Below are 26071 nucleotides of genomic sequence, written 5' to 3'. Positions count from 1 at the left end.
GAAGAGTAGAGAGGGAGAGACAATGACCTTTTTCTTCTTGGACACAAAACCCTTGATAATGAGATGTGCCACACAGAAGGACAGTGACAATGTCATGGTCGAAGGAGAGGTTGCTAACAGCCTGTGTTCTCACATCTCTTATAATGTCTTCAGTGTTCAGTGGGCTTCCATCGATGTGGTAATTAGTGGGAACTGAGTTTTTACCAAAGGGGATGATGACGTATTTTTTGGCGTTAAGCTTAATGCCATGGTTTTGACACCAGTCACTGATGTCAGTGAGGCCTTCCTGTAGGATGTTTGCATCACTTGGGGAGATAATAATGGCTCCCAGCTTGCAGTCATCTGCAAACCTGGTCAGCCAGAGTCCCTTTATGTTGGTCTGGACTTCTGAGAAGTAGATACCGAACAGGAGATGACCCAGGACTGATCCCTGTGGGACTCCACTCATGATTGCTTGGCAGTTTGACTTAGAGTCCGCTACTTTCACACTGTGTGTTCTATCTCTGAGCCAATTTGCAACCCACCTAATGATATATGGGTTGATGCCTATTTTGGTGAGTTTAACAATAATTCCTGAGTGAGGAATGGTATTAAAGGTCTTGGCCAGATCAAGGTAGGCAGTATGCATTGCCTTACCTTCATCCACAGCCCTGGTGACTGACTCAAAGAAGTCAACTAGGTTGAGCAGGCATGATCTCCCTTTCACAAAACCAAATTGCATGAGGTCTAGAGTTTGGAGATTTCCTATATCTTTGTTAATCAGGTCTATGATGATGTGCTCCATAGCTTTACATATCAGACTCATCAGGCAAATGGGGCGATAATTCTCAGGGTCTGTAGTCGCTCCCCCTTTATGGAGAGGAATGACTGTAGTACTGCACTATTCAGTAGGGACAAAGCCTGAGGTGAGGCTGTTTCTGAACAGGGTACCTATATGTGGTGCCAGTTCACTTTGTAGTTCAAGTAGAACACAGCCAGGGATATTATCGGGTCCCATGGAAGCTGCATTCTTGGCCTTGGACAATGCAGCTTTAATTTGTGCTGCAGGAATGCTGGGTGCCTGGCATTCTTCCAGTATTGTGATTAGTCCTTTAAGGGGGGAGGGGTAAAGTTGGCACTGAATCTGTCAGCCAGTATGTTGGCAATATCTGTTGGCTCAGTATAGGAGGTACCATTGTGCAGTAACTCAAGAGCAAATCTGGATATTGCCATGGAGATTCTTGATATAGCTATAGAAGGCTTTGTGATTGTTTTTAGACAGATACTGGATCCCCTTAGAATGGCACCAGAAACTTAGCCAATTATTGAAGTTAATCAATTTTTGTTTGTACTGTGGTATAATTCTGGGTGACGGTTGGATACTGGTTAAGGACAGTGTCATACCTGCCTGGGCTACATAATCTGAGAGCTCCACCATATCTCTTTTCATGTAGTCCAGGAAGGTGCATCTCAGTTAATTCACACCCACATGGGCAATGACAGAGTCATACTTGTACTTGCTGTGGAGTGACCTGAGTGCGTGTGTTATGTGATGGATAATGGCACCTGATAAGACAGCTGACTGTTACCTTCTCCTTATTCAACCTAGTTAGTGGGACATCTGTGCCTCACTATTGAGTCACCTATGATTAGTGTATTGGGCAAGGTGTTTAGCCTTAGGGGCTTAGGTTGAGGGACACACTGTGGAGGTGAGCTATGTATCCTGTGGTTTGTGCTGTGTTGTGGTGGTTGAGTGCATTTCTGTTTTAGAGGTCTCTGCTGTTTGGGTAAATTTCAATTGGGAGTCTCTGCAAAGGTGGGTGTGTGATTTGTGCTTTTATGTGAGATCTGTGATAGTGGGTGTTCTGAAGGGCTATGTGTTTCATGTGGTCTGGTGCAGGTGTTGACCTTCTCCTCCTGGCCAGCTAGTCCGGCATTGGCTGGAGAGTGCATAGCTTCCAATTTGGTGATATAAGTGCAGCTATTTCCGTGACGAATGACTAGTGCTGATGGCACTTGGGTGTGCTACAATAATTGCTACAAAAACCTGTTGAAGTGCAAAGTGATTAGGCTATTTGAAGTGCAAGAGAGAAAGAACCAGCAAGATCTAAGGGAAAAACTGAAGAGCAGACTTTCTGGCACCAGTAATAGTTTAGCTCAGCTCGGCACCACTTCACGGAGCTTAAACAAGTGCAAACCCATGCAAATGCAGGCTTTTAAACCAGAAAGTTGAAAGGGATGGAAAAACTGACCAAACAGCCAATAAACTTCAATTTCTGGGCCAGAAACCACTCCTCTTGTGGTAGATAGGCTACCTAGTGCTTACCACTCCCACTGATAAGCTAGAAGGCTTCTCTCCAACACAGAAAGGCTTGGGGTGCTCAGAAGCTTACAAACAGTCCCGGCTACAGCAAATTGTATCTGGATTAGACTAGTTACAGGAAAGGCGAGAAACAAGTGCAAATGCAGGCTTTTAAACCAGAAAGCTGAAAGGGATGGAAAAACTGCCCAAACGGCCAATAAACTACAATTTCTAGGCCAGAAACCACTCCTTTTGTGGAAGATAGGCTACCTAGTGCTTACCACTCCCACTGATAAGCTAGAAGGCTTCCCTCCAACACAGAAGTTTACAAACAGTCCTGGATACAGGAAATCTGAATCTAGACTAGACTAGTTACAGGAAAGGCAGGAAACAAGCTTAGAACTTTTTTATTTTTTTATTTTTTTATTTTTATTTTTTACAGAAAAGCAGCTAAAACATCAGTAAAACAATTCAAATGCAGTGCTACACACGTGTGTGTAGCAATATTAAAGCAAATACAGTTTAGATAAATGCAATTAAATTAAAAAATGACTAAAAACAAGTGCAGAAAGCAGTAAATTAGGAAAAAGTCAAGATGGAGGCACTTAGAGCATCAGAAAACAATGCCAGCAAATATATAAATAATTCAGTCAAGCAAAAATGAAGACAGTGCAGAACTGTGAACAGTTAAAAAGTGCCAAACATATAGTTATCAGCTCTATATTTCTAGATTGTTTGAGAAGCACACTTAGTCAGAACACAAGGAGATTCTAGCAATTGTAGATTCTAGCAAAGTGTTTTTTTTTTTTTTTTTTAGTAAAGTGGAAAGGGAGAAGGGAGGAACACAAGATAATTCAAGGTTAAGAAACTAAATGGGTTGGCCTTCTCAAATGTTCTCCCTGTATTAGGTAGAATGAGCTAATGACACTAGACTGGGAGGAGTGTCCTAGAACAAATTTACAGTAGGGATGGGCAACTGCAAAGCCACTAAGTATAAGAACATGACAGCTACTAGCTACATGATTTTAGGCAGAAAAAAACTAGAGAAATGTTTGTCACAGCAGAAAAACAGCAGCGAACCAATAAATTAATGTTTTAAACAGATAAAGGAGCAAAGAGACTCTAGAGAATGCTTTTAACTGCAAACAAATAAGTTATATGATACACTCCTTGGCAGAAAATCAGAACAAACAAACAGATGCTAACAAATGGAGAAAATTTCCAGTTAAGACCTTCAAAGAGTGAAAATAGCTAAAAAAGCTTTACAAACAGTGTGGCAGTAAAAACCTTATTTATCAGGCCCTGTAAGCCAGACAATTTTAGTACAACCATGCAGATTAGTTTATATCAATAAAATACAGTATAAAGTATGCAGCAGACAATAACAAGTGCTATAAATGGATAGAATAAGAAATAACTAGCAAAAATAACCAAAAGAAAACAAAAAAAACAGGATACTTATTGTTATATATCACAGATCAGAGTTGTGGTCAGTACCCTTCCTCCACTCAGTTCAGTGTGTATAGACCAAAATGAAAGGCCTGTATTGGTACTCAAACTGTGAACTGCTGCATGCAAAGGCAGAACTCTACCACTATACTATCTCAATGTAATTATAGAGCTTTATGGGTATAGCGTTTTTGATCACATGTATGTTATAATATAGGAAAACGGTTTCAGTACACATATTGCCAGTAGTGTCGGTATGTTTGTCACAGCAGAAAAACAGCAGTGAGCCACTAAATTAAAGTTTTAAACAGATAAAGGAGCAAGGAGATTCTAGAGAATGCTTTTAACTGCAAACAGATCAGTTATATGATACACTCCTTGGCAGGAAATCAGAACAAACAAACATATGCTTAACAAATGGAGAAGATTTCCAGTTAATATCTTTCAAACAGTGAAACTAGCTAAAAAAGCTTTACAAACAGTGTGGTAGTAAAAACCTTATTCATCAGGCCTTGTAAGGCAGACAAGTTGAGTACAACCATACAAATTAGTTTATAGCAATAAAATACAGTAAAAAGCATGCAGCAGACAATAAATAGTGCTATAAATGGCTAGAATAAGAAATAACTAGTGAAAATAAGCAAAATAAGAAAAAAACAGGATACTTATTGGTATATATCACATATCAGAGTTGTGGTCAGTACCCTTCCTCTGCTCAATTCAGTGTGGATAGACAAAAATGAAGGGCCTGCCTTGGTACTCAAACCATGAACTGCTGCATGTAAAGGCAGAACTCTAACCACTACATTATCTCAGTGTAATTATAAAGCTTTATGGATCTAGCATTTTTGATCACATCTGTGTTGTAATATAGGAAAACTGTTTCAGTACACATATTGCCAGTAGTGTTGGAATAAAGAGTCTGAGGCAAAAGATGGATCCTCATTAGAAATGTTACTTACACAGATTACTGCATAATTACACGAAAGACATCCACAAACTCATTAAAAGTTAGAAGTACTGTACCTAAACTTCATATGATACACCTCCCTTCTAAATAAATTCTGTTTCAGCTGTAGCCTTTGCTTTTATCTCACTCTCTCCTTCTAATCATATTTAAGACATTTACAGCTGATCATTTGCTGTGGTTGGATGTCACTTTTTCAGAGAAGCACATAGTATGTGCACACTGACAGATTGGTCTCCTACTGACTGCTTCTGCTGACTCTTACCATGGAACTCACTAAGCAAAGAATTAGGCACCCTCCTCTCACACATGGCTGTGTACATGGACCTTTAGTTAAGTGAAGTACTGTCCCTGGAAGGCCCTTCTCTGACCCCACCAGTTTCAATCAAGTAATGGTTACTTTGTGCCTCTGAATGGAAGAAGAACAAACTTGTGCTTTCACTTGCAACCACCTGTAGGAGTTGCATTTAAATGGATATTTATTAAAAATTCTGCTTCCTAAGTAGAGTGTAATAATAGTAATTTTTATCTTTTTTTCTCCCGGAAACCAAAATTGAGTTAATACCTGCATCATTGCTTAGGCGCACAGGTTCTGCTGGTGTGCACATGCACACGCTGATTGGATTCCCCACTGAGCTGTTCGCTACTCTATTTTGTTTCCCCACAACTATCCCTGGAGTGGTACTTTTATAGCTACCATATCACTTACATAACAACTGTCATAATTTAGAAATCATGCATATACAACCAATGACATAGCACAGTAGAGGTAAACAGCACAAAAAACAATGTAAAACAGAAATAATGGAATTCAAATGCTGACAATGGCTGTCAAAACCTTTAGTGACATAACAGTAAGTTAATGCACAATGTGCTTCTTCAGACCATAAACCATTGAAATAAAACAGTTACAATATAAACTGCTCAATCAACCAATTTTATTTTATTTATTTACATTTGATTACCAGGTAGTGCCCAACTGTGCCAGCAGACAATTTTCAGCAAAGACCCGGGGAGAAAAGCTCCAAAAACTTACAGATACATATGCTGTACAGTGACATACAGAGAAAGTACAAAGTAATACTCAGAGTTAAAAAATACATGCAGATAAAACACAAAGTAAATACTTACAGTGTTAAAAATACAAGTAAGGAAGCTGACAGTGTTCAATACTCAGGTATGAGGAAGAATAATGACAGTGTCAACATTTATATTACACACACTCATTTTTTTTTCAAACAACTGAAAAAGATAGGAGCCAGTTGCCTAGGTTATAAGGAACACAGGGAGAGAAGATTTATGGAAGCAATGGAAGATGTGTGGAATTAGTCTGGAGTCGTGCAGGAACATAACCAATGTTTAGACAATATTTTTTTAGAAGTTGTTTGAAATTATGTGTATCAGGGATGCCTAGAATACACTGAGGAAGAGAGTTCCAGGATTTGACTATTTTATAGGATTTAGTAATGCTGAGCATTAATTTGTCAGATGACCTGAGGGGCCTGAGGTTTGTATAAGGTTGGACGAGGTCTGTTAGAGCTGGGCAGCTATCAGGTATATAGATGACTCTATGAGCAATTATTAGGTGGTTGAGAGATAGTAAATTGGGGAGTTCTATCCAATTAAGGTGGTGAAGAGCAGTACAATGATGTGATTTGTGAGGTAGGTTGAGGCAGATTTGGCTATTTTATTATAACAGGTTTTGAGGTTATTCAAATCTGATTTATGTAGGATGATAAATATTTGGGAACAGTAAAGAAGGGTGGATAGGAAGTGGGATCTGGCTGTTGTTAGTCTGGAATAATAGGTTAGATAGGATTTTGTGCTGTAGAGTGCACCACGTTTTATGTGGACTTTTTTGATTGTTAGTGCTTTATGTTTATTGAACTTTAGGCCATTATCTATTGTAACACCTAGAAGGTTTGCTTGCTCGACAGGTTCAAATTTTATTCCATTAGTGGAACAGATAGTGACAGGCAATGTGGTGTTCTTTACACTAGTATTGCTGAAGACCATGAACTTAGTTTTGTTGGGGTTGAATATGGGTTGATGGTTGGTTAGGTAGTTTTCAATGTTTTGGAAGGCAATTTGAGTTTTTTTCCTGTAGCTGTTTGATGGAGGGGGCAGAGCAGCTGAGAGAAGCATCATCAGCGTATTGAATGATGGAGGCAGGTTTTGTAGAGGCAATTAACTAAAGAAAAGCAATACATAATTAAAACACATCAATTAATGCACAAGCCCTCTAGGTTTTAAAACTGGTTTTAAAGAAACTGTCTCTTTCAACCCCAGATGCACATTAGCTCTTAACTTTAAAATCCAGTTAAGCTCAACTTTTTCAGTGGCATTAGTCCTGTCACTATCTCTAATATTCAAGTTCACAGTTTATAAAACTTAAAAAATTAAAAATATGATTACGCCCATGACACATAACATGCTTAGCTAGAGTCTTTGTATTTTTCTCCTGCTTGATGTCATAAACATATTCAAAAATCCATTCCGTAAATGTACAGTTTGTCTTCCCTACATAAAATGACCAATATTCCTGACACTTTGCAAGATAAACTACATCTGAGTTATCACATGTAGCTGGAAAATGTAAAAATAGTATTTGTTACAAATCAGATGCACAAGCACATCAATCATCAAAATATGTTTACAAACGCTACAACAATTACATGGTCTATTTCCTTGCTCACAGCTCTCTTACTTTCACTCATATAAATAGATTTATAGCGAAGCATCTTTTTCAGGCTTAGCTTATTTTTATAAATGAATGAAGGAATATCACCAACTATCTTCATAAATTCATTACTAACAGTGATGATGGGATGGACCAATCGCGTTTGATAATATCACAAATCTGCTTGGTGTTCCTAGAATATGTCATGTTAAACCATGCAATATCTTTCACACCACCAAAAGCAGGAAAGTTGTTAGTATTGTTTCCAAAAAAGCAGTTGCCCTGACCCATTCCTATCAATGACAATCATATCAGCTATTCCATCAATATCACTCACAGAATAAGTTCTACATAAAAAATAAAATCAGTCTTCAGTGCATGACACCACTGTCTGTGAATAACCACAATTGTGCAGTGCACTAGATTTTGGCACATTCCATGTACCTCACAGTGAATATGAAGCATACAACCTGTACACTTGTGCTTACAGCATGAGTTTGCACATAGTATAGTAGAGAAGTGATATGTTTCATAAAATGTGATTCACAAACATGCATCTTTGTAAAAAGGTCTACTGTATTGCTCCTTGGTTGGAGATACTGAGTGGTCATGCCTGTCTCACCTAGGCATGTCTTACCTAGGCACATTTCCTGCAAGAGAAAGCAAGATTGCTGCATGGATTGACTGGGAAAGCAGGATTTTCCTATTCTTCCTGCACAGAGACTTCAAGGAGTGCCTGCTTGACCAGTATGATGGCCCCTCGAAGAAGGTAAATGCCTAGTATGAACAAGCCAATGTGTTGAGTGATTCCACTGGCATCACCCACACTGGAGAGCAGTGCCATCTTTGATATAATGACCTGAGGTGGCACCACCCTTTCACTTGGTGACAATGAGAGGCAGGGGTTCAGGAGAGTGTGCCAGACATGCACTATAAGCATTTAGTTTTTTGGGTAATATACTTCTGGCTAGTACAATGTACAGTGTTGTACATATATGCTTAACACTGTGTGTGCTTTGGTTTGCAGCTGCTGTAGAACATTGGTTCCATAGATTAGTTAGGGTGAGGCAAAGTGGGAACCCTCCTTAGGTGCAAGGTACTAGTGTGCATGATTAACAGATGCTGATACATTTTCAGTGCAGTGCATTACTGTGCATTCAAATGCCACTATTGCATTTATGGTCAAAACTGAAGCACTTAGTACTGCTTGTGTGGTATAAACACTAGCAGCTGCTTGCTACACTGCAGCAAGCAGCTTGCTCAGGTTTAAAAAGGATGGAAGGTTGTCTCTGATTATGAGTCTTCAGTATTCTCCAGGTTTACTGTCAGCAGGGGGATAGTGTCCCCATTCATAGAGGTATGATGGATGAGGCACTACCGTCCCTGTGTATGCCTCTCAGGATGTGATTCTTCTTCTGAAAGTAGACTGGAAATATCTGTAGCAGCCTCACAGCATGAATGTCAGAAGCTTGTTGCTTAGAAAATGCTCTAGCATCTAGATGCTTCCTTGGTAATGTGGAATACCTTTTGGCATAACAGTTGGATTTGCTTGACTGGCAAACCCCACTCATAACATCTGACACCCAGAAGAGTAATTCCTGAGTTTGTTGCTGTCCTAGCCAGTCTGGCATCTAGTCATACTAGCAATTTATCCCCTTGCCAGTGTTTTCCCTCCTTTATGTGTCATTTCTCATTCTTTGTTTATTGCCCAAATCTCCCACATAGCTATTATCCACCGTCTGTATTATGGGCCCTTCCATTGTTTTGCCCCCCTTCCATTTGCATACCAACCCTGTCAGTCAGTGTCTGCATTCTGTATTTGTCAGACTGCCATGATACCTGCTCTTATGCCTGTGTCCTACTCACAGCCATCTCTCAGTACCTTTCCCTTATTTGTACAACTTACAAAATAGACCTTTTTCCACCATCCTAGAAAATTACTCTTCCTTCTCCCCACACTCAAACTCTGTAATTACCTTACTGTGTTTACCTCTGATATGGTGTTCTCTCAATCTCATTGTACCTATCTGCCCCATTCCTGGTCCATTTATGTGCGGAACACAGTTGCCACTGTACTGTGCATATACCCAGTGATCTTTCTGTTGGCCACTATACACTGTTGTGTTACACATCCTGTAGTGGTTGGGTGTTAGCTACAGCTATACATCACTACATTGTGCATGCACAGACCGTCATAGTAGCCTGCCTTACCAGTGACATCCATTATGTCACCCATGCACCATGCTCCTGCTGTGCAGTACTGCAGTGCTGCTCATCCCATTAACTCTGCACTTCTATTTTCTTATGCAGCCCTTTTCTTGGAATGCAGGTGCTATCCTCTGCCTTTGCCATCTCTGATTAGGTCTGTGATGCTTTATGCAGAGACCTCCTTGAATATTAGTGCTGCAAAGGTTCATTTATCAATCTATTAGCTTTTATGGCATATAGCAAACCATATAGTTAGCATGAATTTAATGTTAAAATAGAAATAAAATGAACTCAAAACCAGATAAAAAATTAATGAACACCAGTAGAAGCAATAAATCCAAACACAGGACCGTAACTGAGTTAATAGTTAAGCGTTTTCACTCACTTTAATCAACATGAGCTTCTTCAGAACAAACAGTTTTCCAGTTCAAAATGCATTTATAAACTGTTGTCAATTAAATTACATGACATTCTTAAAGAAATCTAACCACTTATAAAAAAAAAAAAAAAAAACAATTTAAATACAATAATCTAATATGATGTATTATAATACATATAGTATTAAGTAATAAAATAAGACACTTATTACTGTACACTAAAATAATAGGTAGTCAAAGTAATGAACTACCTATTTCTAGCCATTGTTAAGAAACATTTAATGTTAATAGTGCCATTGAGGCCTGGAGTTTCATCAGCAACCAAAACTATTTGCCACAAACTTTCTTTACATTCTAAGAAAGTCCTATAGTCACCTGTAAAAGGATCAGACTTAACCCTTTCTAATACAAAGAAAGAAAATTTCTTGAAGAGTAAACATTCTGTTTACATAGGGAGAAGGTTCTGGGCTAAGGATTATTACACCTGTAACACCACCAATGTTGTATACTGTGCTACCTGTGATACATGTGACAAATTTTATGTTGGAAAAACTGTTAGAGCTTTACATAAAAGAATATGTGAGCATGTTTTAGCCATTAGAAAAAAAGGATAGAACTAATGCTTTGGCAGTGCATGCAACAGAATGTTTACTCTTTTTTTTTTTTTTTTTATAAGTGGTTAGATTTCTTTAAGAATGTCATGTGATTTAATTGACACCAGTTTATAAATGCATTGTGAACTAGAAAACTGTTTGTTCTGAAGAAGCTCATGTTGATTAAAGTGAGTGAAAGCGCTTAATTATTAACTCAGTTACGGTCCTGTATTTGGATTTATTGCTTCCACTGGTGTTCATTCATTTTTTATCTGAATTTAATGTTATTTGAATATCTGGTGCTTCAGAAGATGTATGAACCCACAGACTGTGTATGAAAAACTGCACACACATTAGTTAGTGATCAGTCTCTGGGATTCATGAACAATTGTGTAGGCTTTGTGCGAAGCCCACATGATGTTTACATGTTAGCGAGATGGGCAGTAATGTTAATTGCATATGCATACTGCTCATCATGCTAACAAGAATACAAGCATGTTTCTATGGCCAGCAACAGTGTTGGCAGCCACAAAAACATGTCAAGCAGCTCGAGCACATACAGTAAACAAACAGGTTTGTCTATGGACAAACCTGTTAAGCGTGCTCACACGGACAGCACAAAGAACTACATAAGGCAAATAATACATGCTGTACACAGGCAGAGAAAGTATACTGAGTGTACTGTGCACATAAATGAAACGTGACTAAAGAAATAAGTCAGAGGTGATGTGAAACAGCAAGGGGAACAGCAATACATGGGTTACCAGACAGGACAATTGTACTGAGGGCAATGTGCACAGTAATCACAGAGGTGTATACAGAAAGATGTAAGACGGGATGGATATTGTTCAAGTTCTAGTATGATAATTGATGTAAATGCACTTATGTCACAAAGACAACTTTGTAAAAACAAAACGTTGCAATACTTATGTCAGAATAATTACTGATGCTCTCAATTCCTGAGCAAATGTAGGTAAATAAAAGCAGACATGATATTATAGGATGTGTCAGTTACACAAAATCACATTGCAACAGATGGGAATTACATGACACATGAATGTCAGTGACATGCTGAGTTGACAGTATATACATAATGGAATGTCTGCACAGCATTCATTATGTCCATATATCATGCTGGAAAACAGGAATGACTCAGAATCCACAATCTCCTTTTGCAAGCTTTAAACCCATGCCATCAGTGCCAGCACTGACTTGTATATTAACTGTGTAAACCACAGAAATAGGCCTAACATACACATGAGGAGGATCACCCTTGAAGGGAATATTGCACCTCAATATTATAATAGTTATTCATCAATGTAGGAGCAGAGTGTGACATAAATAATAACTTTGCATAACACACTCTTGCCTGACACAGTTATTCTGTCAACAGATGAGAACAGATGCAAACCACACACCATGATGCAATGTATTCCCCAGAGCTGTGTATTGTTGGCATCTGCCACAGCAGGTAGCAATGGGTATTGTCACTAACAAATGAAATTAATGTGTGAATTAAGAAAGGATCTCTTGAGAATGAATGTCATATCAGCATGTCAGCAATTTAATGAGTATGCTCACATGCACACAAATGTGATCAGTCCTACATTAATATTCCATGGTCAAGGATGGCTTCACTGTACATCTGTACACATACCACTCAAGAACTGGAGGCCCTCATGTACATCACAGTACTCATTGCATGTGCCAACATAGCACTGTCATCATTACATTAGCCGAACAAATGTGTACTTTCTGTAAATCCAAAGCTCCATTTGTATGTGTTTGTGTAACATATCAAGAGATAACACCAAACAAATGGATAAACGGAGAAGAAAGGAGACTAGTAACACAACATTTCCTCTGCTTAACAGGATCCCAATAAAGGCAGTCCCACAAAACAATCCGTAGTAGCAGTAAGGCACAAAACGTTTCAGTCAACGACCGGAAGATAAAGAAACAGTTTATTAAATCTTAAAACAAAACAAAACAAGTTGATTAAGTGCTTTCATTTCCACTCTGGAAACTTCATCAGAATAATGAAATCTAATATGCGGACATATTTATACTTAATTAAGGTTCAATTCAATCCAATTAAATCATTAATTCAGTAGTTTCTGTGGTTTGTGTTAAAGATACAGTACAAAATGTTAAAAACATATATATGTCGTAAGATCTAAATAAATATAAGTATAAAATTAGTACAAACATGAAAGAACACACCTGAATATATATATATATATATATATATATATATATATATATATATATATATATATTTCTAGCTTCATAGGGTTTCAATGACCGTAGTTCTAACTGAATTTTATATATAATAATGCAGTAATAATGTCTCATAATACACTGTCTAAATACATAAGTATAGTTATCATATAAATAAATAAATGTATTGAATAAATGTATTAAATATATTAAAAATAGATGTATATAATATATTTGAAGTATAAAGTCTGTGGTGATACATATATAAATACCTGTATATTACGTAATACAAGATAAAAGATACAAGATAAAAAAGCTAGTACATCATGTTTCATATTGTAAGTACCAAACTGAAAAAACAAAAAACTAAAAATTATTTCAGTTCTCAGTTTCTAGTATTTGTTTGGTTCTTTTGTTTGTTTTACTTTGTTGTGTTTTACTTTATTAGCTCTTAGTCTTAAGGCTGGTAAAAGTGATACGTGATCATTCATCCCTGGGGGTGTGTTTGAGTCCAAGCGTAATTGCCAAATTAACTTTCTAAAACACAACTTATTTTCCCAATATCCCCTTCTATTATCCCTGGGTACCATTTCCAAAATCCAAAATTTAAAATTAGCTTCTGTGCATAACAGGATATGTCTGTAAAGTGCGTTAGTTTCCCTTTTCCTGTTGACATCATACATATGTTCGGAAATCCTCTGACGTAGGTGTCTTTCCATTTTCCCTACATGATAGGCCCAACAGAAGGTACAGTAAGCTAAGTATACAATCCCTTTAGTATAACAAGTGTGGTGTTGTTTGCTCTTAAGGATCATTGGGATAGTAGGTAGTAGTAAATCACCTTTGTTGGCTACAAATGTACATTGGGAACATCTTCCGCAACGGAAAGTTCCCTTTTTGTTGTACATTTCTTCATTGTTCTCCTGTCTAGTCTTCTCAAAGATATTTTTAAGGTTGAGACCCCTTCTAAAGCTATAACACAAATGCCTGTCCAATACTTCTAACCTATTGGGCATACTCTTAAACATATCCCATGTCTTGTCAATGGCCTTTCTTATCAGGTTAGTATCTGAATTATATGTCATAACTAAAAAGGGAGTAGTATCTTTCTTTGCATAAGTCTCCTCATTTTTACCCTCACCAGTATTGTTTAAACCAATATTCTCTGTGTTGTGCTCTGAGTTCAGTAAGGGTACAAATCTTGTCCCCCACCCCTTAATCACCTCCTCCTTAAGAGAATTAATAAGATAATCGGGGTAACCTCTCTCCAAAAATAGTTTGTGCACATATTCCATTTCTTTAATGAAAGCAGTATAGTTGGATGTCATCCTAGCCACCCTAACCATTTGTCCTTTTATAATGTTCTATTTTTGGAGAGAGGTTACCCCGATTTTCTTATTAATTCTCTTAAGGAGGAGATGATTAAGCAGTGAGGGACAAGATTTGTACCCTTACTGAACTCAGAGCACAACACAGAGAATATTGGTTTAAACAATACTGGTGAGGGTAAAAATGAGGAGACTTATGCAAAGAAAGATACTACTCCCTTTTTAGTTATGACATATAATTCAGATACTAACCTGATAAGAAGGGCCATTGACAAGACATGGGATATGTTTAAGAGTTTGCCCAATAGGTTAGAAGTATTCAACAGACATTTGTGTTATAGCTTTAGAAGGGGTCTCAACCTTAAAATATCTTTGAGAAGACTAGACAGGTGAACAATGAAGAAATGTACAACAAAAAGCGAACTTTCCGTTGCGGAAGATGTTCCCAAGGTACATTTGTAGCCAACAAAGGTGATTTTCTTCTACCTACTATCCCAATGATCCTTAAGAGCAAACAACACCACACTTGTTATACTAAAGGGATTGTATACTTAGCTTACTGTACCTTCTGTTGGGCCTATTACGTAGGGAAAACGGAAAGACACCTACGTCAGAGGATTTACGAACATATGTATGATGGTAACAGGAAAAGGGAAACTAACGCACTTTACAGACATACCCTGTTATGCACAGAAGCTAATTTTAAATTTTGGATTTTGGAAATGCTACCTAGGGATAATAGAGGGGGATATTGGGAAAATAAGTTGTGTTTTAGAGAGTTAATTTGGCAAATACGCTTGGAATCAAAGACACCCCCTGGGATGAATGATCACGTATCACTTTTACCAGCCTTAAGACTAAGAGCTAATAAAGTAAAACACAACAAAGTAAAACAAACAAAAGAACCAAACAAATACTAGAAACTGAGAACTGAAATAATTTTAGTTTTTTTGTTTTTTCAGTTTGGTACTTACAATATGGAACATGATGTACTAGCTTTTTTATCTTGTATCTTTTATCTTGTATTACGTAATATACAGGTATTTATATATGTATCACCACAGGCTTTATACTTCAAATATTATATTATATACATCTATTTTAATATATTTAATACATTTATTCAATACATTTATTTATTTTTATGATAACTATACTTATGTATTTAGACAGTGTATTATGAGACATTATTACTGTATTATTATATATAAAATTCAGTTAGAACAACGGTCACTGAAACCCTTTGAAGCTATATATATATATATATATATATATATATATATATATATATATATATATATATATATATATATATATTCATATATACAGGTGTGTACTTTCATGTTTGTACCAATTTTATACTTATATTTATTTATATCTTACGACATATATATGTTTTTAATGTTTTGTACTGTATCTTTAACAAAAAACACAGAAACTAATGAATTAATGATTTAATTGGAATGAATTGAACCTTAATTAAGTATAAATATGTCTGCATATTAGATTTCATTATTCTGATGAAGTTTCCAGAGTGGATATGAAAGCACTTAATCAAATAGTTTTGTTTTGTTTTAAGATTTAATAAACTGTTTCTTTATCATCCGGTCATTGACTGAAAAGTTTTGTGCCTTACTGCTACTACAGATTGTTTTGTGGGACTGCCTTTACTGGGATCATATCAAGAGATAGCACTGACATGATGTAATAGGTGTTGTGTGATGTCAGAACATTCACACAAATGAATTCCTGTGCTAGAATTGAACATCAAACTGTACATCTCCTCCAAATAACAAGATGGCTATTAATCACATTCATCACAGTGGAATTGCTATCACAGCTATTGAACTCCACCTATGCAAAGTCATTTAATCATCTGTACTTTATTTGCCAATAATTTTTATCTGCTAAAATTGATGGGGAAGACCTCTGCCACTATATACATGCAAAGTGTAATTGGGGTGAATCTCTTTCTTGCAGAACAGTTAGGGACACAAATGCTTGTAGTCATTCAATGTTGATTTGGAACACTTGTCTAAGTGTTGAGAAAATCAGCATCATAGTGGGATCAGTGAATGTTCCATGGTATAAGTGCATTGCCAACTGTAATATGTGTGGTTATGTGAAAGCATTTCATCGTGTGTATGAATCAAGGAATATGTGTCCTTGTACCAACTTAGAAAGAATCTTGCTGTATGTCAGACAACATTGCCCGATGCTTGGTATACCCAAACACACCTGTAGCCCCTGCTGCTGACTCTGTGGTGGTAGACCAACAATTATGTCCAATGTGGATATAATTCTGTATTGGCACACATGCCTTACTTAGGCAACAACTTACATAACATCATCTCATGTCATCAGTTTTGTGGAGGTGTTTTACTACAACTGTGATGGAATGCAATCTATTTAAATGACAGCATCAGTCTTCAATACAGCCTTTCCAAAGGAAATGTAGAATAAATTGTTGTAACAGTAAACAATAGCTACACCTAAACATAGCACGTGTGAGTGACAACTCTTGTTAACAAGATGTAAGCAGTGACATCTGGATTTTAACTATATAGCTAATATTTGTTCCACTTAAAGAAATCCCAATCCCTCAGAGCCACACCCTTCAGGGATCTAAACCTTACCATCACAATGAACAAAACATGCTGGTGGGATAGGTTCCTGACCCAGAGACTCCCCATACTCTGAAATAGACTGCCCATACATGTCAAGCAGAGCGCCTCATTGGCCCTCTTCAAAAGGAACCTTGATGATTGGATGGGAGATAGGAAATTCACCCCGAGGATCATGTCAGTTGCCCTGCTAGACAGGGACCCAGAGAAGTAAATATTGTGGGAAGAAATATCCAAGGAATTGTTATGGCTAGGCTTGCATAGGCCTTAGAGCCGATAGCCTAGTACCAACCTATGAACCTATGAACCTATATCATATGAACATTTGCTGAAATACAAGGGCAGCTACAGATTTATTTGATGACTTTGACACTGCACTTTTCAATGGATGACATCACCGTTATGTATTACCTTCAAGTTTCCTCTAAAAAGTGGTTGCGCACCACAAGCACACTGTATAGATATACCTCATATAGGTATTTGCAGCCTTGTACAGTAAGAGGAAGAAATACACAACCACAGATGACAGCCACTCCTGTATTTAAACTCCAGACCTATGCATGAAACATCTTACACGTGTATTATTTGCATAGGTCACAGGAGAAATCTGACTTCATGTGAGCCATACTGCAATTCTGAATGGATCATATCAGTTGTGTAATGGAAAAGAGATGTGTATACAAAAATGGCTTGTAGAGCTATGTTCATTTCTAAATGTTGGCAGTACTAAGAGGTGTAACACACCCTTGCATCCATTTACATTCACACACACATACAGTTAAAAGAGTCTCACTGCATTTGAACTCCATACCTATAGACTGAGACACTCTACGCACATGTATTGCATGCACATGCCACAGGAGAGGTCTGACTTTAATGGTGTGAGAGTACATTATTGAACTGATGATTTCATCAGTGTGTGGCAGACAGCATGTATTTGTGGACAGAGTGAAAAGGGGATGTGGGATTGACCTGATCATGTAAATGTTTCTCGTGGGTGTGACTCAATTGAGCACACCTGCTAAATTAATCCTACAGTGAAGCAATGGATCCATCATCTTACATACAAGCTGATTTGTGATTAGAACACCCTGCTTATTTAGTTATACATTCTAGGGCACACAGTACTTAACACAAGTGCCACTGCAAAAATCTTACTTCCACGGTATGTGTATGTGTGTGCACTTTATAGAGGATGAAATAAGCAGTGTATTGCTGAGAAGCTGATGTTGGGATAAGGGTCTGACATTGATGTGGACTCACCCAGCAGGGTAAAATCTATATAGGTTACTATTTTATTAAGGCCAGCAGTACATAAGTTCATATTTACACAACTCCATACATATACACACACAAGTTGACTACTATGAGATTAGAACCCCCTACCTATCTAGCTATGCAATCTAGAGGACATTGCACCTCATGCAAGCACCACCGTAGAAGTCTGATTTTCATAATTCGAAAGTGCACATTATACAGGATGACATTGCTGTGAATTTGCAGAGAAAATTATGTTGCAAAAAGGGTCTAAAATTGATTTGGACTCACCCTGCAGTTTAAAAGTAACTCCAGGTTGCTACTGTACTGTGGACAGCAGGTCATATCTGCACAATGCTATATTTTATCTCTCTCTCTCTGTATATATATATATATATATATATATATATATATATATATATATATATATATATATATATATATATATATATATATATATATATATATATATATATATATATTACTTATTGTTCTGTTTGTTTTTATGTTTACAGTTGCATAGTGTTTGCTTACAAGCACTTAAATAAACTTAAATAGTGATTATACTGACACTGACTAACTGCATGGAAAATGTTCATGACCTAACTAAATGGGTGCATGTGCACCACACCTTTCAACCTGCTGTACATTTTAACTCCATCAGCCAATACCACAGCCCACTCACATATATATAAAAATTTCAAAAAGACATTCTCCAATGAAAACAATCTTCCAGTCTAAAACACAGCCCACTGGAGCAAGGAAATTGCCAGTAAAGATGTGCTGTATCAACATACCCCTTTAAAAACATGAATATTAAAATGGTGACATGGCAAACTTATCAGAATCAATAGTATCATGAAAAAGCTGTACACCTCTCTGACATTTAAATATTAATGCTTAAGGAACCAAGACTTAAGCAAAGGCTTCAAAGACACATGTTCATTCAGCCCTGGAAATACAGTTCCTTTCAGAAGAAGTATCCATTTAATTTCTTTCTTTTCAGTGATATTCTTAAAGTCCCCACCCCTCAATTTTTTAGACACTGATTCTAATACAAGAAACTTAAAACTGTGCCTGCTTCCATTCCCTATAACATGTTGAGCTAATGCATTCATACTCTTCTGATTACGTATGTCCCCCATTTTTTCTGGAATACTTTCTTTAAACTATTGGTCTTCCTGATGTAGAAAGCTTCACACATCATCCATTTAGTGTAGTATATTAAATTCTTGGTCTAACAATCGCATAAAAATCAAAACTAATTTCTTGCTTAGTTTGTGAGTGTACCAGGATGTACAGCTGCAAATATATTGACAAGCCTTACATAGTCTAAACCAAAATGTCCCACATCTATCTGATACATCAAAAGGAATCTGTTCAAAATTCATATAACTGTTGCTTCAGCAACAAGTTATTTCTAAATGAATACGGGGTTTATCATCTAAAACACTCCTGAGATCTGAGTTAACCAATAAAACTGCCCAATATTTCTGAATACCCTCACAAGTAATGTTAATATTACTTGAATATGTAAGGAAAAGATTAATCTCATTAGAACATTTACTTGGCTGTTTAGGTACCACAGCTACTTTTTCAGCTGAGTCTGAGAAATACAGTCTCTCCACTGTATCTTATCTCGAACAGACCATGCTTCTGCTAGACTTTTGTCTACCTCACTTACAATACAACCCCGTTCTAAGAAATCCTTCTTCATGTTACTTGAAGTAACTTGCAACTCCACATTGTCAATGTAGATTCACATGGCTCTTAAAAACTCTACCTTAAGGACATTCCTAGTCACATGACCAGGCCGCATACTGATTTTATGGCTTCTTGTAGAGCTATGTTCATTTCTAAATGTTGGCAGTACTAAGAGGTGTAACACACCCTTGCATCCATTTACATTCACACACACATACAGTTAAAAGAGTCTCACTGCATTTGAACTCCATACCTATAGACTGAGACACTCTACGCACATGTATTGCATGCACATGCCACAGGAGAGGTCTGACTTTAATGGTGTGAGAGTACATTATTGAACTGATGATTTCATCAGTGTGTGGCAGACAGCATGTATTTGTGGACAGAGTGAAAAGGGGATGTGGGATTGACCTGATCATGTAAATGTTTCTCGTGAGTGTGACTCAATTGAGCACACCTGCTAAATTAATCCTACAGTGAAGCAATGGACCCATCATCTTACATACAAGCTGATTTGTGATTAGAACACCCTGCTTATTTAGTTATACATTCTAGGGCACACAGTACTTAACACAAGTGCCACTGCAAAAATCTTACTTCCACGGTATGTGTATGTGTGTGCACTTTATAGAGGATGAAATAAGCAGTGTATTGCTGAGAAGCTGATGTTGGGATAAGGGTCTGACATTGATGTGGACTCACCCAGCAGGGTAAAATCTATATAGGTTACTATTTTATTAAGGCCAGCAGTAGATAAATTCATATTTACACAACTCCATACATATACACACACAAGTTGACTACTATGAGATTAGAACCCCCTACCTATCTAGCTATGCAATCTAGAGGACATTGCACCTCATGCAAGCACCACCGTAGAAGTCTGATTTTCATAATTCGAAAGTGCACATTATACAGGATGACATTGCTGTGGATTTGCAGAGAAAATTATGTTGCAAAAAGGGTCTAAAATTGATTTGGACTCACCCTGCAGTTTAAAAGTAACTCCAGGTTGCTACTGTACTGTGGACAGCAGGTCATATCTGCACAATGCTATATTTTATCTCTCTCTCTCTCTGTATATATATATATATATATATATATATATATATGTATATATATATATATATATATATATATATATATATATATATATATATATATATATATATATATATTACTTATTTTTCTGTTTGTTTTTATGTTTACAGTTGCATAGTGTTTGCTTACAAGCACTTAAATAAACTTAAATAGTGATTATACTGACACTGACTAACTGCATGGAAAATGTTCATGACCTAACTAAATGGGTGCATGTGCACCACACCTTTCAACCTGCTGTACATTTTAACTCCATCAGCCAATACCACAGCCCACTCACACATATATAAAAATTTCATAAAGACATTCTCCAATGAAAACAATCTTCCAATCTAAAAACACAGCCCACTGGAGCAAGGATCTGGCCAGTAAAGATGTGTTGCATCAACACACCCCTTTAAAAACATGAATATTAAAACAGTGACATGGAAAACTTATCAGAATCAATAGTATCATGAAAAAGCTGTACACCTCTCTGACATTTAAATATTAATGCTTAAGGGACCAAGACTTAAGCAAAGGCTTCAAAGACACATGTTCATTCAGCCCTGGAAATACAGTTCCTTTCAGAAGAAGTATCCATTTAATTTCTTTCTTTTCAGTGATATTCTTAAAGTCCCCACCCCTCAATTTTTTAGACACTGATTCTAATACAAGAAACTTAAAACTGTGCCTGCTTCCATTCTCTATAACATGTTGAGCTAATGCATTCATACTCTTCTGATTACGTATGTCCCCCATTTTTTCTGGAATACTTTCTTTAAACTATTGGTCTTCCTGATGTAGAAAGCTTCACACATCATCCATTTAGTGTAGTATATTAAATTCTTGGTCTAACAATCGGCATAAAAATCAAAACTAATTTCTTGCTTAGTTTGTGAGTATACCAGAGATGTACAGCTGCAAATATATTGACAAGCCTTACATAGTCTACACCAAAATGTCTCACATCTATCTGATACATCAAAAGGAATCTGTTCAAAATTCATATAACTGTTGCTTCAGCAACAAGTTATTTCTAAATGAATACGGGGTTTATCATCTAAAACTCTCCTGATATCTGACTTAACCAATAAAAGTGACCAATATTTATTAATAGCCTCACAAGTAATGTTAATATTACTTGAATAAGTAAGGAAAAGCCTATTCTTATTAGAACATTTACTCGTCTGTTTAGGTACCACAGCTACTTCTTCAGCTGAGTCTGAAAAAATACGGTCTCCCCACTGTATCTTATCTCGAACAGACCATGCCTCTGCTAGACTTATGTCTACATCATTTACAGTATACTCCCGTTCTAAGAAATCCTTCTTCATGTTACTCAAAGTAACTTGCAACTCCACATTGTCAATGTAGATTCACATGGCTCTTAAAAACTCTACCTTAAGGACATTCCTAGTCACATGACCAGGCCGCATACTGATTTTATGGAATAAAGCATTCTTTCTGCATGGGTTTCTATAAATGCCAGTGTAAATCTTTTATGAGAAGTGGCACAGTTTGGCAATGTGCTTTATATGCTCCTTATTATGATATATCAGTTAAAATTCATTTCAAAAATTCATATGCCATCCTTTTGATACAGAGTAACAGAGCATACGTGTCCTATTACAGTCATGCTGACAAAAAAGATGTAAGTGTAAAGTAGGTTTTGAGTGTGAGTTGCAATTGACAGTACCATAAATAAAATATTAGTGTGGCAGTCCAGTCTTCCAGGTTTTGCATTAGGGTCAGGGATTGTCAAACAGCCATAGCACTGCTGTTTTTACATAGACTCATGCTGATCACTCAATATCTTAGAGCACTAACTTCCCATTAGGAAGGCTGTTGCAGAGCAGTGATGGTAATATGTGAAGGTAAACATGGCTTTTCATACTATTTTAGAGTACCATTTAAAAACCTTTGTTATGCCTACTGAAATTGCTATTTTGTGTGTGTGGGAGGTTCTCCTTTAACTATTATCATACTACTGCATACACATTCTGTTCTGTAAAAGATAACACAATTATGTAACAATGTAGCTAGAGCTGTTGCTGTGGTTCTTAAAGTTGCACTCCTGGAAGCAGCTCTGGGCATTTTACCCACATTTGTTCTATAGGGAAATGTTCCTAAAGCTCTTACTCTCTAAACCCAATTCAAAGACCTGAGAGACAAGCTGTTTATAAAATTAAGGGAGTATATGACTGGTCAAAAAATAATACAGATGATAAGCAGTACCATTGAATGACTGCTACTATGATTATCATCAAGCCTGTAATCTTAATTACAGGGGGCTTTTTATGCCATGTCCTGCTAAACAGATCAGGCTCTAGTTGTCCCAGTTCTTTCAGATATTTCATTTCACTTTAATATGATGACATAACATGTGAATTATAAGTAAGGGAGACATACTGTATAGAAATCTATACTTCACCAGATTCTTCACATTTATTTAAAAGTACATAGGTCATGTGGGTTCTAGGTTGGCCTGGGGTTCAGAGCTTGGCTATTCTATATGGTAGAAACTATGCTCATTCTAAGATGACATATTAGTAGGGGTGTGAATGTGCTTGTGACATTTATTACATGAGAGCATTTAACTATTAATTCTTTCAGTCAAATCAGTCAAATCCAGTTTATCAGCTTTATGTGGTGTCTATAGGAAGCACAAACGCACCTTTTTTATCTCTGTACTTAGAAAAATAGTACTACTTTAGCCAGATTCATATGTAATAACTTAGTTTTAATATGATTGCTATAGTCATGCTTTTATGTATGAACCTAATTGTTGTAAAATTAAGTAACCGCTCAGCTAAACAAATCTTTTACTGCTGCATTGATGTCACTCACCAGAGAAAGACACCTGAGGGCAACTAACATCTTTAAAAACTGCAACACACCTTATGCTGATGCACAAATAGTAAACTAAAATGTATTAAAAACAACCTCTATCTATTTACACACACACACACACACACACACACACACACACACACACACACACACACACACACACACACACTACATGGAGTTTCAGCTACCACATGCATGACAGACTGAAGTGTGGCCACGTTCTTGTGGAATGATTTTTTTATTGCCACAAAAGGCAGTACTAGTGTATAACTCAAAAATATTTAGTATATCTTCCTTTTAATTTAGTATATCTTCCTTTTAGCTCATCATCACAGCAGGCAATGTAATACAAAACACAATCTCATCTTATACATTCTAAAAAAGGATGCCAAAAAGTCACTTGTCAAGCTTTACTTGTGAAGTAAATTTCTTGACAATCATTTCTCAAACCTGTAATAAATCAGTTATTATTAGGGATGCAGTCACCTGCTAACATCAATCTTAAGGTAATCTTTTTGACAACCATTTTTAAACAAATAATAATCTGGTTATGATGTGGTTATGAGCAGAGATCCAGCCATAATCTACTTTATGTGAACCTCAGGAAAGTCTTAGTAAACAGCAAAGAATAATTGCTAAATTAGCTATAATTCAATTGTTATATAATGAAACAAATAACATTCAGATTGGCAAAGCTTTCATCTTAATCATGTGTACTACTATGGATAACTGTGTTCTTTATTTATATACTATTTAATAGAATATTCAGCTCTTCATTGGTTTTAAGGTGTTCATCCTCCTGGGAGCTAGGATTATGTAGCCCAGGCAGGCATGACCCTAGCCCTGGGCAGCATCCTACCATCACCCAGAATGATACCACAGTCATTCTAAGGGGATCCAGTATCTGTCTGCCAGGGATGACATGATTGACAGACCTCAATGCTTTGCCAGAGATGGCCTGCATCTGTCACCCCTGGGCTTCCAGATACTGGCCATGGCTCTTGCCATCCTTATAGTCCCTTTTTTAGGCAATGTTCCAAAGACCAAATGACTACCATAACAGCTTCAAACAAATGCAATCTGAGGGTCATGCTGCTCAATGCTAGAAGTCTAAATCTTAAAATGCACTTGCTCTAAGCACTCCTTAAAATGGTGAACATTGACATTTGTGCTGTAACAAAGACCTGGTTCAAAGCAGCAGAAAGCACCCCTGCACTACTAGGCTATAACTCATTCCACACCTTTCAGCCCCAGAACTTGGACCGAAGCTCCAAAGGAGGTGGTGTTTCCATATTCATAAAGGATGCACACACCTCCAGACTCGTAGCCCAACATAACGCATCAGAGATACTTCAGGTGCAGCTAACATTGGGTAAGTCCCAAGACTCACACTCCATGTTCCTAAGCACCCTGGAGAATATTAGGGTCCAACCTAACACTCTCATACTGGTCAACTTCAACGACCCCTGCATTAACTGGGAAAACTACTCATGTACCAATACACTTGCCCAATGTTTCCTGGAATTCATTAATTCCAGTGCCCTGGACCAACTCGTTCTTACGCGCACTAGAGGTAGCAACATCCTTAACCTGGTCATTACTAACATGGGTAACAGTTGCTCTCCACCAATAGTCAACTCCTTGCTGGTTAGATCCGAAAATTAATCACCTTGGAAATCCCCACACACACACACACACACACAAAGATAATCACCATGAAAAACTTCTCCAAAGCTAACTTTGGGCTCTTAAAAACAGAGGTGGATAACTTCACATCACCCATGCAAATGAAGAATAGTTACATGACTGCTGAATCATACACCAATGCACTGCACGAACACATACACAAATGCATGAATCTCGCCATACCCAATAGAACCAAGACACTCTCCTTCAAAAAAAGGAAGGCAATCTGGTGTCCCCTGCCATAAACAAACTCTACAACAGAAGGAGGAAACTGATGCAGAATAAGTTGAAGTCCCAAGACTGAAGAACTCCCTTATCGACCTCAACAAATTTGAGATCCCTCTTCAAATCCTGTAAAGCTAGCTATGAAAACTGAATTGCAGTAGATAGTAAAGACAGCCATAAGGCCTTCTATATTTATGTAAAGAATCTCCATGGCAATACCCAGATTTGCTCTGAGCTACTGCACAATGGTACCTCCTATACCAAGCCAACAGATATTGCCAATATACTGGCCGACAGATTCAGTGCCAACTTTACTCCTTGCTCCCCCCCAAAGGATCAATCACAATACCAGTAGATTGCCAGGCACCCAGTATTACTGCTGCACAGGTTATACAGCACTGTCCAAAGCCAAGAATACAGCTTCTATGGTACCTGACAATATCCCTGACTGTGTTCTACATGAACTACAGCGTGAACTGGCATCTCACCTATGTGCCCTGTTCAATCACAGCCTCATCTCAGGCTTTGTCCCTACC

This window comes from Protopterus annectens, chromosome 3.part0 (genome assembly GCF_019279795.1).
Source record: "Protopterus annectens isolate FY-2018-M chromosome 3.part0, PAN1.0, whole genome shotgun sequence".
Taxonomy (NCBI): Eukaryota; Metazoa; Chordata; order Ceratodontiformes; family Protopteridae; genus Protopterus; species Protopterus annectens.
The sequence above is the reverse complement of the archived record's forward strand: the minus strand, read 5'-3'. Positions refer to the sequence as shown.